Source organism: Cheilinus undulatus, linkage group 19 (assembly GCF_018320785.1).
Source record: "Cheilinus undulatus linkage group 19, ASM1832078v1, whole genome shotgun sequence".
NCBI lineage: Eukaryota > Metazoa > Chordata > Actinopteri > Labriformes > Labridae > Cheilinus > Cheilinus undulatus.
In genome coordinates, this window is record NC_054883.1 from 4,930,477 (window position 1) to 4,946,232 (window position 15,756).

At 39.2% G+C, this 15,756-nt stretch overlaps 1 protein-coding gene across 3 annotated transcripts in view; it reads left to right on the plus strand.

Annotated features, from left to right (window-relative positions):
- Nucleotides 1–15,756, plus strand: part of LOC121527457 (solute carrier organic anion transporter family member 5A1) — a 79,132-nt gene that overhangs the window by 8,784 nt on the left and 54,592 nt on the right. Inside the window, exon 1 of one of the 3 annotated variants that reach the window (XM_041814429.1) lies at nucleotides 12,400–12,483. The exons of the other annotated variants lie outside the window; for them this stretch is intronic. The gene's annotated coding sequence lies outside the window, so the exon portion shown is untranslated. Of the gene's footprint in view, nucleotides 1–12,399; nucleotides 12,484–15,756 lie in introns of those variants that run through there. 3 annotated transcript variants of the gene reach the window in all.

The window sequence follows — 15,756 nt, forward strand, 5'->3', positions numbered from 1 at the left end:
TACCTAAAATGTCACATCTGGTATCAAAATGTATGATGTTCAATATTAAAAACAGTGTTCCCTGTAAAATCCACTAGTATCAGGTAACTTATCTTGTCTCTAATACCAGTAGATAACTGCATGGTCCCTGCAGATAATGTAATGTTGATTGAAACTAGCAAAAATGTCAGCAGTCTGCTTTTTTCTCCACCAATATTGTCTCAAAATTATTTTGGTGGGGTACTCCGCATAGATTAATATAGGGGTGGACATTATCACTGGGGAGATAAAACGCCATTGTAAAACAACTAGAAATTTCTGATAAAAAGATTTTTTTTAAGGACGGTTAAATGATTAAACATTGTCAAACAATTCTAAAGTGGAGAGAGAAGAGTAACCATGAGATGCTTGGGTGATGCTCTGTGGAATACCTAGCTACCTAATGAGCGCCTACTGGTAATCTAACCTCACAATTACACATGCAACGGCTGCGCCACAATCCACAAGGGGATCTTACTGCAGAGCAAATCGCTCCCTCTCTAGCCAATCAGAGCATTTCCAGTGACCTTCTCCAGTCTGGCACCGGCACATCCCTGAAGCGCCTCTCCAATTCATGGGAGACAGGCTCCAGGTCTATTTTTGGCACAGGCCGCTGCCAAGGTGCGTCAATCCACGTGGAGCAGATCGGTCCAAACAGCCAAAAACACATGCTAAATATCCGATCATAAACCACCACTTTGTCAACATTACCACATCCTGTTACTCTAAATTGCCCGTAGGTGTGAGGGTGAGAATGCCAGGTTGTTTGTCTCTATATGTCAGCCCTGTGATTGACTGGCAGCCTGTCAAGGGAGTACTTTGCCTCTTGCCCAACGCCATCTGAGACTGGCTCCAGCCCTCCATGATCCTGAATGGGGCGAGCAGTATAGATAATGGAGGCTTTAATATGGACGATATACTGTCAGAAAACATTCTCAGAAACAAACATACCTGTAATTGGTGGATACTGGCTGATGAATATGGCAGACCAGTATATCTTAGTCAGGTTTTTCCATGTAGTTGTAAGTTTTATTGATCCTTCCTGTCCTGCAGTCTTATTTCCTCTACATGAGTTAGCTTTGTTTGAATGACTGTAAGCCTACTGATCTAGCGTGTTATTGGTGATGTGTATTATTAATGTTCTATTAAAATACTCTAAATATACTAAATACATATCGTAGAGCCCCTGCCTGACACAGTGGCTCTGTAAAGAACTGTTTATTTACCAAAGAGGGGGAGGAGGAGGAGGAAAAGAGGTGTTGCTCAGTTTAGAAAGAGAGGCGCTTTAACACCCGCAGGGACAGATTGAACACTGGTCTCGTCTCTCTCGCTCTCTCAAGATTCGTGTAAGCACAGGGGTGTGCTCTCTGCTCTCTCCCCCCACATATTTAGAAAGAACAGTTGCTCTCAGTCTCTCTCTGTGAAGTGTGTTTCAGAATAAGGCAGTAATGAACAGTTATTTTACAGTCGTACTTCACCGTGTTTGACTTGTCAGTAACAGCCGAGGCACGTCTCTTCCTGTTCTTTCTCAGTCAATTTTATTTAAATGTGTGTCCTCCTGTTCTGCTTAGCAGCCAAAGCAAATGCAGATTGTGCACACACAGACACAAACACACAAGTCCCCAGAGACCTGGCTCTCTCTGCTCTCGTCCAGGCTGTCGGATCACATTTCAGGATGGGTTGGGGTCCACGTTTGGCCCCCTGTTAGAGGCTGGCACACATAAAGAGAGAAGGCCGGTGCTGTTTCATCACCTTCCCCTTGGCTTATTCTCAAGGAGGTTTTAAATATCGCAGCCCACTTTCCCTCCAATCAGTGCTGTTGGCCATACAGACCCTCAGGATTACTCAGCAGCAGGCGACCTTTGAGCAGTGAACTGAGGGGCTGCCAGCTCTTACTACTACTACAACTCTCCCTGTGAATACCTGACCCCCTCCTGGGCTGAGCCTGTGTCACTGATGACTGAACTTACTGGTGTTTTTCCTCTGTGGTGCACAGTTTTCACTTTAATCAGTCCAAGAAAGAGAGAAACTTTGGTTGAATAAGGAACAAAAACTTCAGGGCCAAGTGTCCAAGTGGATTTGCTCCAGAGGAAGGGGTTTCAGCTGCAACCACTTCAGTCATTGTTTTAACCTTGTTGACCAATGACATCTGGCCATTTTTCAGTGTTGTGACCTGAGTTGTTTTGACAATGTGGGAAGGTTCCTGGGGAAATGCCACAAGAGGTTTTTCTGTGATACAGGAATGCTGTGAAACCTTTTGTTTTCAGCTATGCAGAGAAGAGACAGACTCTGTTTTTACAGGCTCTTTGGTCCACCAAATCCTCCTTTATCCCTGGCCTTAGCTTAGGATAAAATTAAATAAATATCTTGAAATAGTTTTGAAGTTGTTTGATTATCCTTAAATAGTAATGCTGTAAGACAGGGGTGTTAAACTCGATCACAGCAGGGGCTGGATCCTGGATTTAGGTCTTGAGTTTGACACCCCTGCGTAAGAGATGTTAACTTTTTTGGGACATTCAAACATATGAAATTGGCTTAGTAAGTGCTGAAACCTCAAATATGAGCCTTGGTTGAACCTTCAGTGAATAGACTCTTATTGCTAATAAATCAGTCCAAATAGCTTGGTAAGCTTTGTAATCTCTGTCTAATGGAAATTCTTCTTATCCCTTTCACGTCTGATTCTTCTCCGAAACTGTTTTATGGCTAGTTGCAATAAAATAAAAGGCCACTTTTCTTCAGAGATCCTTCACCTTTTTCATCTCTTGCAGCTGAAAGCACTTCAAAACCTGCAGCATCTCTGCATTTTCCCTGATTAAGCTAATCAGCAATGTTGAGAGAAATATGCCCCTCCTTTTTTACCTTGTTGTGTCCAGTCAGGAAATGAGTTGTTGTCAGTAATTACCAGATGTTTATCCGTTGCCAGGGGCACAGAATGTCCTGTGATGGCCATCAGCACAGAGGGAACTGCTGCTATCAAGGACTGCATTCCCCAAAACATAGACAAGCTAACAGAGCATCATTGGGATCGCCTAAACTGCGTCAGATTTCTTTGGCTCACATGTGGAACAGAAAGTGCTTGTAATGCACGTTGAGCTGAATAACATTTCTGTCTCCTCTTTGAGTATCTTATCTGCCCAGCTCAGCCTGACCTCTGAGTTTATTCTGCCTTCAGCTTGTTGTAAAGAGTGTTTGCTTCTGAGATGAATAAATATCGTCCTTCGTTCTAGTGTTTTGCCCTGAGAGCAACGGAGTGGCCATTGTTCTCCTTGACCCTGTGCCACAAAGACAGAGAAAGAGCGAGGAAAGGCTGCTGGGAGAAACTATAATGGCATTTACATAAGTATATGTGTATTATAAAAAACTGTAGCACTTGAGGAAAAATGGTGGTTTTGCTTATAAATAAGATGATGATGTCAACAGTTCTGTCCTCTATATGGATGTTCTGACAGTTACACTAGAGCAACATTTATAATAAATTTACAGCTTTTATTTTATGCTGTCTTTTGTACCCTGGATGTCCTTTTCTGCTTTCATATTCTCCCCGTCTGACCTTTAGCTGTTATTGCTCTGTCCTGGCTGCACATAGCAGCCCCATCTGTGATGAGCCTCCAGGAGGGACAGGAGCGCCCACTCTGAGGGAGATGGATGGCACTAAATGTTCTCTGATCTCACCTTGTGGGTTTGCCACTGTGCACACTCTCATGCGCACATGCCTGCAGCAAATTTTAGCCGTGCACATTCATCTGTCTGTGTTAGGTCTGCCAGGCTCTGTTATTCCAGTAAATGTAGTGTTGTTAAGCTGGTTGTACAAGCTAATAGGCTAACATGCAGCGCTGGGAAAAAGTATTTGTCCCCCTCCTGATTTCTTTCTTTTTTTTTTTTTTGCTTCTTTGTCACACTTAAATGTTTTACATCATCAAACAAGGTTAGGCAAAGATAACCTGAGCAAATATAAAATGCAGTTTTTAAATTGTGGATTTTTTATTAACCCTCAGGCATCACATTAATTTACTACCCTTTAAAGCCATTAAGGACAAAAATGTTCATTTCCAAAAAATGCTGTAAAAACGTAACAGATTAATATTTTTTCTGCTTTTTTTTTTTGCATAAATCTCTTAAACGACTTCAGCTGTGCTCAAAACTACCTAACATTCCTTTATTTTGAAGATTTTAACCCTTTAAATGCCGGTTTGAATACTTAAGGTCAATGTTTTTGATGAAAAAAAGTGAAAAAAATGTGATATCTTTATTAAACCAAATGTTGGATGGCAGGGGCATTATTTCTAAATCCAGCTTGGCCATGTCAATGATTATCCAAAATATTGACTTTGATGCATTTTTAGTTTTTGTATAGCCTCAGATTTAAATTTACTACCCTTTTGAGTCATTAAGGAAAATGCCACACAAAAGCTAATAATGCATCAGAGTCAATTTTTTGGCTGATGTTGGACATTTCCAGGACTGATTTAAAAAAACACACCCCAACCTCCAACAATAGTTATCTGGAAAATAATTACTGTTTTGTGTGGGTTTTTTTTTTTTTTTTTTTTTTAGAAAAAATATGACCATCCTGTTATCAAACTGGCATTTAAAGGGTTAAAATCCTGAAAATTTTTCGATAATTGATTGTATTGGTTAGAACTCAAAACAAGATTTGACCAAAAAAAAGCAGAAAGAAATATTAATGTATACTATTTGTGTTGACATTTGTGGAAGTGGATGTTTGTGTCCTTAATGACTCAAAAGGGTAGTAAGTTTTAGATCGAACTGAAAATGCATCAAAGTCAGTATTTTGGCTAATCATTGAAATATCCAAGCTGAATTTAAAAATAATGCCTCAGCCATCCAACATTTGGTTTAAGGAAGATTTCATATTTTTCACTTTTTTCCTTAAAAAACGACTTTAAGTAATCAAACTGGTATTTAAAAGGTTAAAATCCTCAAAATGATTGAATGTTTAGTAGTTTTGAGCACAGCTGAAGTTGTTTAAGAGATTTATGCAAAAAAGCAGAAAAAATATTAATCTGTTAAGTTTTTATAACATTTTTTTTGGAAGTGGACATTTTTGTCCTTAATGGCTTTAAAGGGTAGTAAATTTGTGTCACAATGTTCCCCTGACCTATTAGAGCAATTGAAATTTGAATTAAAAAATTTGCCCAGAAAGAAACTTTGTTGCAAAAAATTAGACCATATGCACTAACACAGCCAAAATGGTGAGCAGAGAAAGAGGAAAAATTAGCCCAAATGGACAAAAAATGTCCCTGGTGATGCCTGAGGGTTAAGAGAAAAAGCCGTACAAACTAACCTGGCCCTTTGTGAAAAAAATAATTGCCCCCTAAACCGAATAGCTGGTTGTTAGTTTGATGAGTCCTCAGTGTGTTTTTGGAGTAACTTTGGTTGGCCTGTCCCTCCTGGAAAGGTTCACCACTGTTCCAAGTTTTCTCTACTTGTGGATAATGGCTCTCACCTTGGTTTGCTTGAGTCCCAAAGTCTCAGAAATGGCTTTGTAAGCCTTTCCAGACTGATAAACGTCAGTGACTTTGTTTCTGGCCTGTCCTTAATTTCTTTTTTAGATGGAGGCAGGATGTGTTGCTTTTTGAGAACCTTTAGCATACTTCACTTTGAGTCGGGTTCTAGTGAAGTGATTTCTTGATTCAGTTGGTCTGGCAGTAATCAGGCCTGGCTGGGACTTATGACATTAAGTTCAGCTTTCCAAAAGATGTGGTAAATCACAGTTAATTTGTAAGTTGACATTTTATATTCCATATTTTAGTATTTTTATATTTATTAGTGCTCTTGTAATACTACTTTTATTTGTCCTCTGTTTCTAATGTGTTTCTGTTGCCAATGGCCTGCTTTGTTTGCTGCTGTAAATTTGAATTTCCCCTTGTGGGACTAATAAAGGAATATCTTATCTTATTGTCTAATTTATGAATTAACTTAGAGGGGGTAATTACTTTTTTACATAGGGTCAGGTAGGTTTGGATGGCTTTTTTTCTGTAATAAATGAACAAAATTTTAAAGCTGCATTTTGTATTTACTTGGGCTAAACAAATTTTTTGAGGTCCACAGGAGTGTAGAAGTGCTTCATAGTGTTTTTCTAAAGGTTGCTGCTCTTATTTAGCCCCTCCCCCCCCGCAGCTGTTTATTTTACATTTTTAGGGGCCTTGTCGTTGTAGCTCCTCTTAGGGTGTCTGAATGGCGATATATAGCAGCTGTTGAGATCTGGCATAGTGCTTGTGTGCACGTATGCGAGTGTATGTGCACCTGCAGTGGGGGGTGGGTGAGGTTTCGGGCTCTGGGGGTTGCTGGCAGTGAGCAGAAGGCGGGGTTTGGTGTTGCAGAGTCTGTACAGTTAGTTTTCCTGCATGCATGCGGTGGAATTTGAACGTATATGCCTGTGTGGAGAGACTGCAGAGAAGTGTGACCCATTAAAGTCCAGAGTGACATCATAGGCTCCTGTCACAGAGTGTAGGAGGCACCGCTGCTGCGGCACATAGAGTTCTTTTCTTACTTGCATCTACAAAAAAAAGGTGTGAATGAAACGGTGTCCTTCAATTACAGCGTGTTCTGTTAAAGTGATTATATTTCCCTCAAAGTAATCAGACTGTTCAGCATTCATTAAGATCAAGTAAAACCCAGCTATTTATGTTCGTATAGCTTTGCATCCTTTCATTCACTTTCTCATTGTTGCCGAGGAAATGGAGCACAAAAGCAACAAAAATAAGCAAATCAGCTTAATTAAGTGCAGCTGCAGATTTCGTTATGAGTATCCTAAGATTTCACGGTTAATTTGAGATTTTGTGATCTTTCTTTTGCCCAGTGGCCCATGCTGATGTCAGCAGACAGAATTTTAGCTTTCTGTTTGAACTTTCAGCACATCCTGTGATGTCGGTATGGCGTTTATCCTTGCCTTGTCTGGTGCAGGAAATGGAATAAGAGAACATTTTAAGGAAGCGGCCAGATTCCTGGGGCTGGCTGATGACTATGGTTGGGGATGGGAGGCTATCCTTTGCATATCAGACCAGATTGCTGTGCCATGTCTTTCAATCAAAGAGGCTGAGAAGCTGCAGGTGCAAGCTTGTGTGAAACAAATACCTCAGCCCTATGCCCATGTCTCTAATGGATATACACACATGCACTCAGACCCTCAGCATAATGTGGTTATATCCCCCAGCCCAGTTGCTCCATTCATGGCTGCTCATCAGCTGAAACATTGTATACCAGCCTCTCACATGCTGGATCATTATGCATGCACAGATAAACACACACTTCGTGTGTGTGACGCTACATTTGGGAGCACTTCACTCGCTGGTGTGTTTTGGCAAGAGGGAATGAGAGCAGCAGATATAATGATTTCCTCTTACTGGCTCGGCAAAGCTCAGTTTCTATCTGAACGTAATAATGGGGCTACTCCTCAGAACTTCATCACATATATCACACATCAGGCTAACAAAAACACAAAGTCCTTATTGTTCAAAAAATGGTATGGAAACTTTTGCATATAATCTTAATTGCACAATTCTGTTGGCTGGATTTGGGTGCCAGACGTTGCTAATGTATTTTTACAATTTAGACGATACTTATTCTGCTGCACAGTCGAGAGCAAACCATGCTCTTTAAGTTATTTTTCATTGGTTCCCATCTCTAGGGTCTGCTAGAAACACCACTTTGCTCAGGAGACATGTCAAATCTTTTTTCTACTTTGCTGCATCAAGAACCCTTCAAACTGAACAGCGCAGACAAACTTAAACATAAAGTCAGACTCAGGAAAGCACAGAGCATCCGGTCAAATTCAAAACAAAATATCATGTTCAGACTGCTGATCGTTTATCCCGGCTCTCTCAGCATTAGGGCTGAACGATTTGGGAAAATAATCTAATTGTGTTTATTTTCTTACCCAATATTGTGATTGCATTTCAATACGCAGTTATATCTTAAGTTCCTAATCCCATGCATTTTCCAACATAAACTAACAATAATTCATTCTAAACTATAAACAACACAATATTAGATTAAACTAGGACTGAACAATTTTGGAAAAAAGATCTAATTGTGATGATTTTGACTCATTTTTCAAAATTGGATATGAACTGGTGTATTGAACTGAACGATAATTTCATATAATTCTCATATCTAACAAGAAAAACAAAAATGAAGACAACCTATTTTTTTGTACACTATTCTGAAAATATGCCACTAGAAAGATTGCATGATATGTAATGCAAAACGCCTCTGCTGCAAAAAAAGTTTTAAACTGGTATTTTGACACAAATTTCAGATGAAAGAAATACTCTCCCCTCTACGATTTTTAAATTGCAGCAGCCCATGTTGTGATTTAATCGAATTTGTGATTAATTGCCCAGCCCTAATCAGCATTATGACAAACCAGGACGAAAATGAACACTAAATCACTAAATCTTTTCCGTTTTATTCCAGCATGAATTTGTGATCCTTCGCTGTGCTTCGCCTCAGATATCAGTTCCAGCAATGATTCCGAACCTTTTTTCAGCTATTTTTCTCAAATGCATTTCCTATTGAGAAAAATAGTGATACTTTCTGGCTGAAATTATAATAAATTATTATTTTGTGTAAATCCAAACAAAGTAGTCCTAAACATAAATTCTCTCACCCAACAACCATTGTATGAATTATTTATAAGTGTTAAACCATTACTTCTGTTCTCTAACTTTAACAAACTCAGGGCAGACAGAGCCTCACCTGGTCCCGGGCCCCAGGTTGGGATCCAAGGGGTTAGAGCAAATCTGCGGGAGGTCTGAATGCTGCTGACACAGACCAGGTGAAAATTGCAGATAAAAGAGTGTGTCTGCAGTTTTTGATGAACTGTCCTTAGCATCTGTTCTGTGCAGTGTAGCTTTTATTAAAACTTTGGCACTTTTTGACTTGATGATTTTGATACAGTTACATTTTTGATTAGGCACACTTACGCCTCCTGCGCAGGCTTCTGTGCTACCACCTTTGTCGTAGATTTGAAGTAGAAGCATAAATTAGCTTTAGTTACATCATAATCACAACCAATACACTGGAACACACACTGAACATAAAACATTGATGCATAAGAAACAGGATGATTAGTAGACCGAGTTTATAAAATGTTCCAAAACTAATCAATTAAATAATAAATCCTATGTGTAGGCTATACGCTATACACCTGTGCAGTGTGTAAATGTGAATTTTAATAGGAAAAATATTCAGTTTTCCTTACTCCCTACAGAATTTTAAACTACTCCAAAAAATACTGAGATTGAAAAAGTCTTACCAGGAATGACTTTGTTTCATCCATTTTGTAGAAATCCACCTGTCAGCTGCTACTAGCAAATATGATGGATGTATTTATCAGTACGTTCTTGAGGAAAACTTGCCGTTATCTGGGGCAACTTTTCTGGCATTTTGGGAGTGCAATTTACCTGCTTTGGTTTTCTACGTATAACTACATAGCATATTAGTGTCAAACTCAGTGATAGACATGACAGTCACAGAAATATTCAGCTAAAATTTCTCAATCGCCCCCTTGTGACTGGATGCGATGTATGGACTGATCTCACCGTTAGAGCCTGAAAATTACTTACATTTGAAAGAAAAGAAAATTTTAAAGAACAATATTTAATTAGACTGTTTTAAAAAAGTATTTAGTTTATTCGAAATTTTGGCCCCAAAGTGCCTGTGTAGGAAAAAACTGGCCCTTGTCCAAACTTGTCCTTGTCTGCACATTTCTCGTAGACCTGTTGGATCTGGTTCTGATGGCTCTGATGACTGATCGTAAACTAGAACAGTAACATGTTTACCGACACTTTTGCCAGAAAGTTGAGGAAAACAGCAGCCCCCTGTCACCCTGCCTCTGCATGCATCCTGTTTTGCACACTTGCAAGTTAAACAAATACCTGTGCATTTTCCCCTCAATGTCTCTAGAGGTTTCACTGCCAGAAAATGCTTATAACAGCCTCTTTCAGTCATAACTTTGAAGCATTTAGTCAAGGGTGCCGCACTAATTTTATTTATGCCACTGCAACGTTAGTGGAATGGGAGTAAAAGTCACAAAGAAAGTTGGATTAAGAGGAAAATCTACACGAAAAAGATGGATTAGTCATTTAAGTAGAGAGCAAAAGGATTTACTTAATGTGACAGCGTGTGAAAGACTTCTGGGGAATATTAAAAAGTGAATTATATGAAGGGGAGGAAGCACAAAGGAATTAGCACATTTCTCTTAGGCTCTGCCTTTGAATGACATTTCATCACAGAGCCAGTTAAAGAGCGCTCTGCTGGTTGGATTGGCTTGTCACAAGAGGAGATTGCAAGGAAGATGGAGTGAAATAGATTTTAAACTGTCTAATAAATAACACTTTATAATCCTGGTGAAAACTTCTGTTATCCTTCTCTGACAAAGTAGGATTGCTTTGCGCACAGAAATACCTGGTGAAAAGAGAATGTAATATGGCACTAACGTCAAACATGAATCATATTGAATATGAAGCTCACTCATATCAACAGCCTTCAGTTTGAGTTCATTAAATAACAAGTGAGAGTGCCTACAGAGCTGTTTGCCACCGGCTTTATCAGGTTTACTTTACAAGAGACTTCAGTGAGAACAATACACGAGCCTTGGTTGAGCTTGTAAGCACATCCGTCACAGAGAGGTGCTTTCAGGCTGAATTAAGGTTCCTTCAATAGCTTCCATTACCATGGGTTTTAAATCCTTGCTACTTTAACGACAAAAAGCTGGATCTATCTAATCAGAAAGGTGTGCTTTCAGAAAAGAATGAACTCATCGGATTGCTTGCAAACTCCTGCTGCATTGTAAAAGTTTATGATGCCAAAGAATCTGTGCAGTTTGGACTGTGTTTTGTTGTTTTTTCGACTATTTTGACTCATTGAAAACAAGAAAATATCTAATTTGTGTGGCGAGAACTTCTGCTGTTGTCAAGGCATCAAAACACGAATAAAAATGTATACGATCACTATTCCCCCTCTGAGTAGGAGTCAAGCGAAACATAGAAACTTAGCTTTTGACTAGTTTGTTTGCCAACACAGCATGATCGAAAGACTGAGATGTAATAAAATAAAGGAAATTAATCACATTAGCATCAATCAAAGTATAAAGTAAGTGCAGCATTTCAGTTTGCAATGAATGCACTCTTTATCTTGTAACAGAAATCACTAGTTTTTCAGAAATGCCCTCTTCTCCCTCTCCTTCTCTCTCCACTCAGACTTTAAATCTTTTATCCCAAATGGAGTGTTTGTCCATTTGACAGTGATGGATTCAGAGGCCCAGTCGCATTTTAAAATGCAGCATTCAAAGAGCGAGCAGCTGCCCTGATATGCATCGCTGGCTGGGTTCTCCTTCCATCAACGTGTTCCCAGCTGATTTTTGCCACTTCGCCATTTAGATTTCTTTGCAGTCAGCCATACTTCCTCAGCCGTTCTGCCCCTGAAGTGGAATCTGGTAGACATCAGCAGCATATGTGCATTCTTTTGCTGTCCATGCAGGTCCAGAAGCCTTAGGCCAGCATTAGGATCAGCAGAAAATACTTGTTGAGAGTCAGAGTTAGGATCCATGACCCCTCTGATGCACACAAAAGTTACACTGGGAGAACAGAAGTTGTTCCCTAAGGAAAGTCTTGTATGCTAAGGTTGTAACTGATGAAGGTCAATGCTACTGCAACGTTTTCTTTGTGAAGTTGCTGGTAAAAGCAGATGAGGCATGTTGCAGTGCTCATATCTAAAGTGGGGTACACACAACAATAAGTAAGGTGGTTTTGGCCTCCTACAAAAGTATGTTTAGTTGGTTCTAAAGATTCTTTTTTGAGTTGTTCAAAGAGGACTGAAAAACATGACATTGCAATAGTTTTTCTATCTGCAATATATATTGCAATTTATAAAAGTAAATCAGACCAGTTTAATGTAGTACCTTTTATACCTAGATTTAAAAAAATGACATTTTTCATCTTATTTGGGTCATACAGATTTTCTCAAACAGAGGAGTGGCAAGATAGATCAGGTATATGGAGCAACTCATTTCTTTATAAACCTAATAAATAAATTCATTGCTATGTTACATATAGGTCAAATATTTTACCCTTTTAAGACAACTTTATATTGGTCTCAGAGGTCCCCAAAACATGCCTGTGAAGTATTTCCCGGAAAAAATACTCCAGTATTAGATTTTTGCATGTCTACTAACACCCTCTGTTTCAGTCCTTTTCAGAATGAGCTTTTTCCGTGTCTGTAGCTTTAAATGTTAATGAGCTGTCTGGCTCTGCCCCTGACTCCGCCCCTCTCAAGAAATAAATGTGCCATATGGATGTGGCTGTCCTGACCTTCCTCTTTGCTGCCTGCTGAGGGCCAACCAAACCTGGGGGCGGGGCTAACTCCCCATATGACATCATGGGGGGGTTTGGATCTGATTGGCTTGGAGGAATGTTGTTGATGCAATCATCTCCACCCCAGGTATTTAAACAACCTTTAAAGTCAACTCTAATATTTTTGTCTTATCACAGTAAATACATTGGTATATGGTTGCTGTAAACATGAAAACACTGAGATCTACTAATTTTAGATCTAGATCATTAGAAAGTTTTTCTCCTCTTTCCTGGCTGGTTTTAATTTGGGCGGGGCATATATGTGGGCTGGTGATGTCACTGGCCCACAGCGGGGAATAACTCCACCCCTCTCACACTGAAATATAGAATAACAGTGCAGTTCATCTCAGTCCAGTCTGTTGTTAGCTGATGTTACTGCCTTTATTGAACATTAACTTTCAGTTAAATGCTGGGTTTTTTTGTTCATTGTGAGGTTAATTTGCCAAATCTGTTGGTCTATGGATGATTTAAAGCATCATAACAGAGATTTGAGACAGAAAACAGTCTTTGTCTCTTCTCTGGTACAGAGCCAGGCAGCTGCTCTGATCATAAGGTCAAGGGGCAGGCTAATAGTGTAAGTGTTAAGCATTTTTTAAATCTGAGAGGATTGTCTTTCTCTTGAGTGGGCGTGGCTTCAGCTCATTCAACAGACACGCCCACATGATTTTGAAGCTTTATGTCATAAGCTTGGAGATGTTTTATTCGACTGAAATTTGACTTAGGGGTTCGCAATATATTGACCTGTCATACAGCAAACCTAAATTAAAGATTTATTCTCACTCTACAGGGTCTTTAACATGTTGAAAATGTACAATGGCTAGATATGAAGTAAGCTGACTGAAGAAGGAAACAAAGCAGCTACACAAAGTCACAACAGCTAAATCTCTCATCTGACATGTTTGTTTACTTTAAAGTCGATTGACCACAAAATATGAGGGAGAGATCCAGTTTTAAGGATCAGGTCTAGAGTTGATGCTGAATGTCATCTGCTAACATGTGGTGGCCTGATTTTGTCTTGTTGCTCTCCACACGCTATATGAATTTAAAAAATCAACTCATTATCAATATTAATCATCATTTAAAGGACTCAGCATCTGTTAGGATCTTTAAGATTTTTCAAAAAGCTTTAGGTAGAAAAAGCCCTACTGTTCTCTTTTTTAACTCGACTTTTCTGCATGTTTGGTTTGTAGACAGTGAGCTTAAGAAACCCCTGCACGGAAGGTAAAGCGGCTTTCATGAAATTTTGATTAAATTGTGTTGTTTGGGCTTTTCCCTTTGCTGTAGTGAGGAATATGGTGGCATAAACTATTATTTCAAAACAGGACACATTCTTCCTTTTTTCAGGAGGATGACAGAACTCTTATTAGTTTTGTGCAGCGTCTGTGCAAGATTTATGAATTGGATCTTCACCTGCCCTCAGTGTATCTGGCCTCTGCATCATCAATCATGCACCACATCAGCACATGACATCTGGAGGAGACGCAGGGTCACTGGGTCACAGTTTGCTGTACTGTATCAGGAGGTGGGGGAGGGATGGGAAAGTCAGAGCTAAGATGCTGATCAAATTCTTGGTGCCCCTTGTGACCAGTCATGTCTTTGCTTAAGGGGCTTATAACATAAACAGGAGGAATTAAAGTGGTACCAAAGCCTTATGGGTGGCCTTAGGGTTGATTTCCAACTAAGAAATGCTTTGATGTAGCTGCTGGTTAGGTTCTCAGGAGTCACGTCTGTCTGATAAGTCTGTACCAGCCTGTGCTGTCTGCGTGCCAGGATCAAAGTTGTGTTCCTAATCCATTAAGATATTCACCACATCCTCCATCTCACTGCGCCTCGTACTCCACTGCATGATCTGAGCTTCATTCCTATCTTAGCCTTTTTACCACCCACTGTTCTGCCTGTGGGATGCCAGAACTGCATGTGCTCTTAAAGACTTCTACTGTACTCTTAAATATTTTATGAATAAGAGCAGAGCATGCAGAGTACATGTATGGGTGGATAAACCTCTTATCTCTCCAGCTGATGTGGTCATTTTGATAAATAATTCCCCATCCTATAGCTTTTAATAAAGTCCTTCAAGTTAAAGTCCATTTCCAGTTCATTGTTGGTGTAAAATAGGTAAGTAATAACACAAAGCAATAGGGCTGGGCAATTAATTGAAATTTAGATTAAATCGCAGTATAGCCTGCTGCAATTTTCAAATCGCAGAAGATGGAATATTTCTTTATCCTCAATGGTGTTTCAAAATACCAGTTCACTATCTTCTTTGCAGCAGAGATGTTTTTCTCTACACATCATGCAAACAATCAAAAGTCATATTTTTAGAAAAGTTTATACGAAATCCATCTTTACTCATTTTTGCATGTTTTTAAATGAGAAATACATAAAATGACCATTCCCCTCAATGCAAAATTTCCTATATTTGCAAAATTAGTCAAAATAATCACAATCAAATAATTTTTCAATAAATTTCAGCCCTAGTTTAAACCAACTAATATTATGTTGGTTGTTGTATGGAATAATATTGCTTGTTATTTTTGATAAATACATACAATGGGGAATTTAAAAACTAATTGCACATTAAATCACAATGTTGGGGGGAAAAATTGCTATTAGATCATTTTCCCAAAATGTTCAGCCCTACTAAGCAATAAAAAAAGTTAAAAAATCTAAAAGAGAGAATATTATTTGGAAATGATTGTATCTCTCACCAAGTAATTGTAAAGCACTTTATGAATAAAATGTTTAATTATCATTTTAAAGAGTCTAAAGATTACAAGACTGGACCTTTAACTATTACAGCAGTAAATTTTGGAGCTTTCTGAAAGAGGTCCAATTGGCTAGTACCATTGTCATTAATTAAACAGTCAAATCTGTGATTAAATGGAAAGTTACACCACAAGGACAAAGGTATAAGGCTGCCTCATGACTACATCACCAGGGTGTCTAGTAACATTTTATTCAAATACATGCAACAAAGCTGGTGAGTTATTTCTGTCGATAAACGTAGTGATTCACACCCAATTTGCATCTTATTCATATCACATGACCCACACCCTCCTAAATAAGAGGTCTCTCTTCCTCTGCTCTGCCCTGGATCAGCACTTCAGCCCACCTCCACCCCAGCATCCACCTGCTGGTTCCAACTGGGGGTTAAAGCTGTTATCTTGTCACTCCTCAAAATCTGTATGAGTAGAAGCCTGACAACTTGTACCAGCCCCCTTTTTGCAGCTATAACAGCCTCCACTCTTCTTGGAAGGCTTTCAAGGAGATTTTGGAGTTTTTCTGTGAGAATTTGTGCCCACTCATTCTGTAAAGCATTTATGAAGTCAAGCACTGATGTTGGATGAGAAAGTCTGTTCCA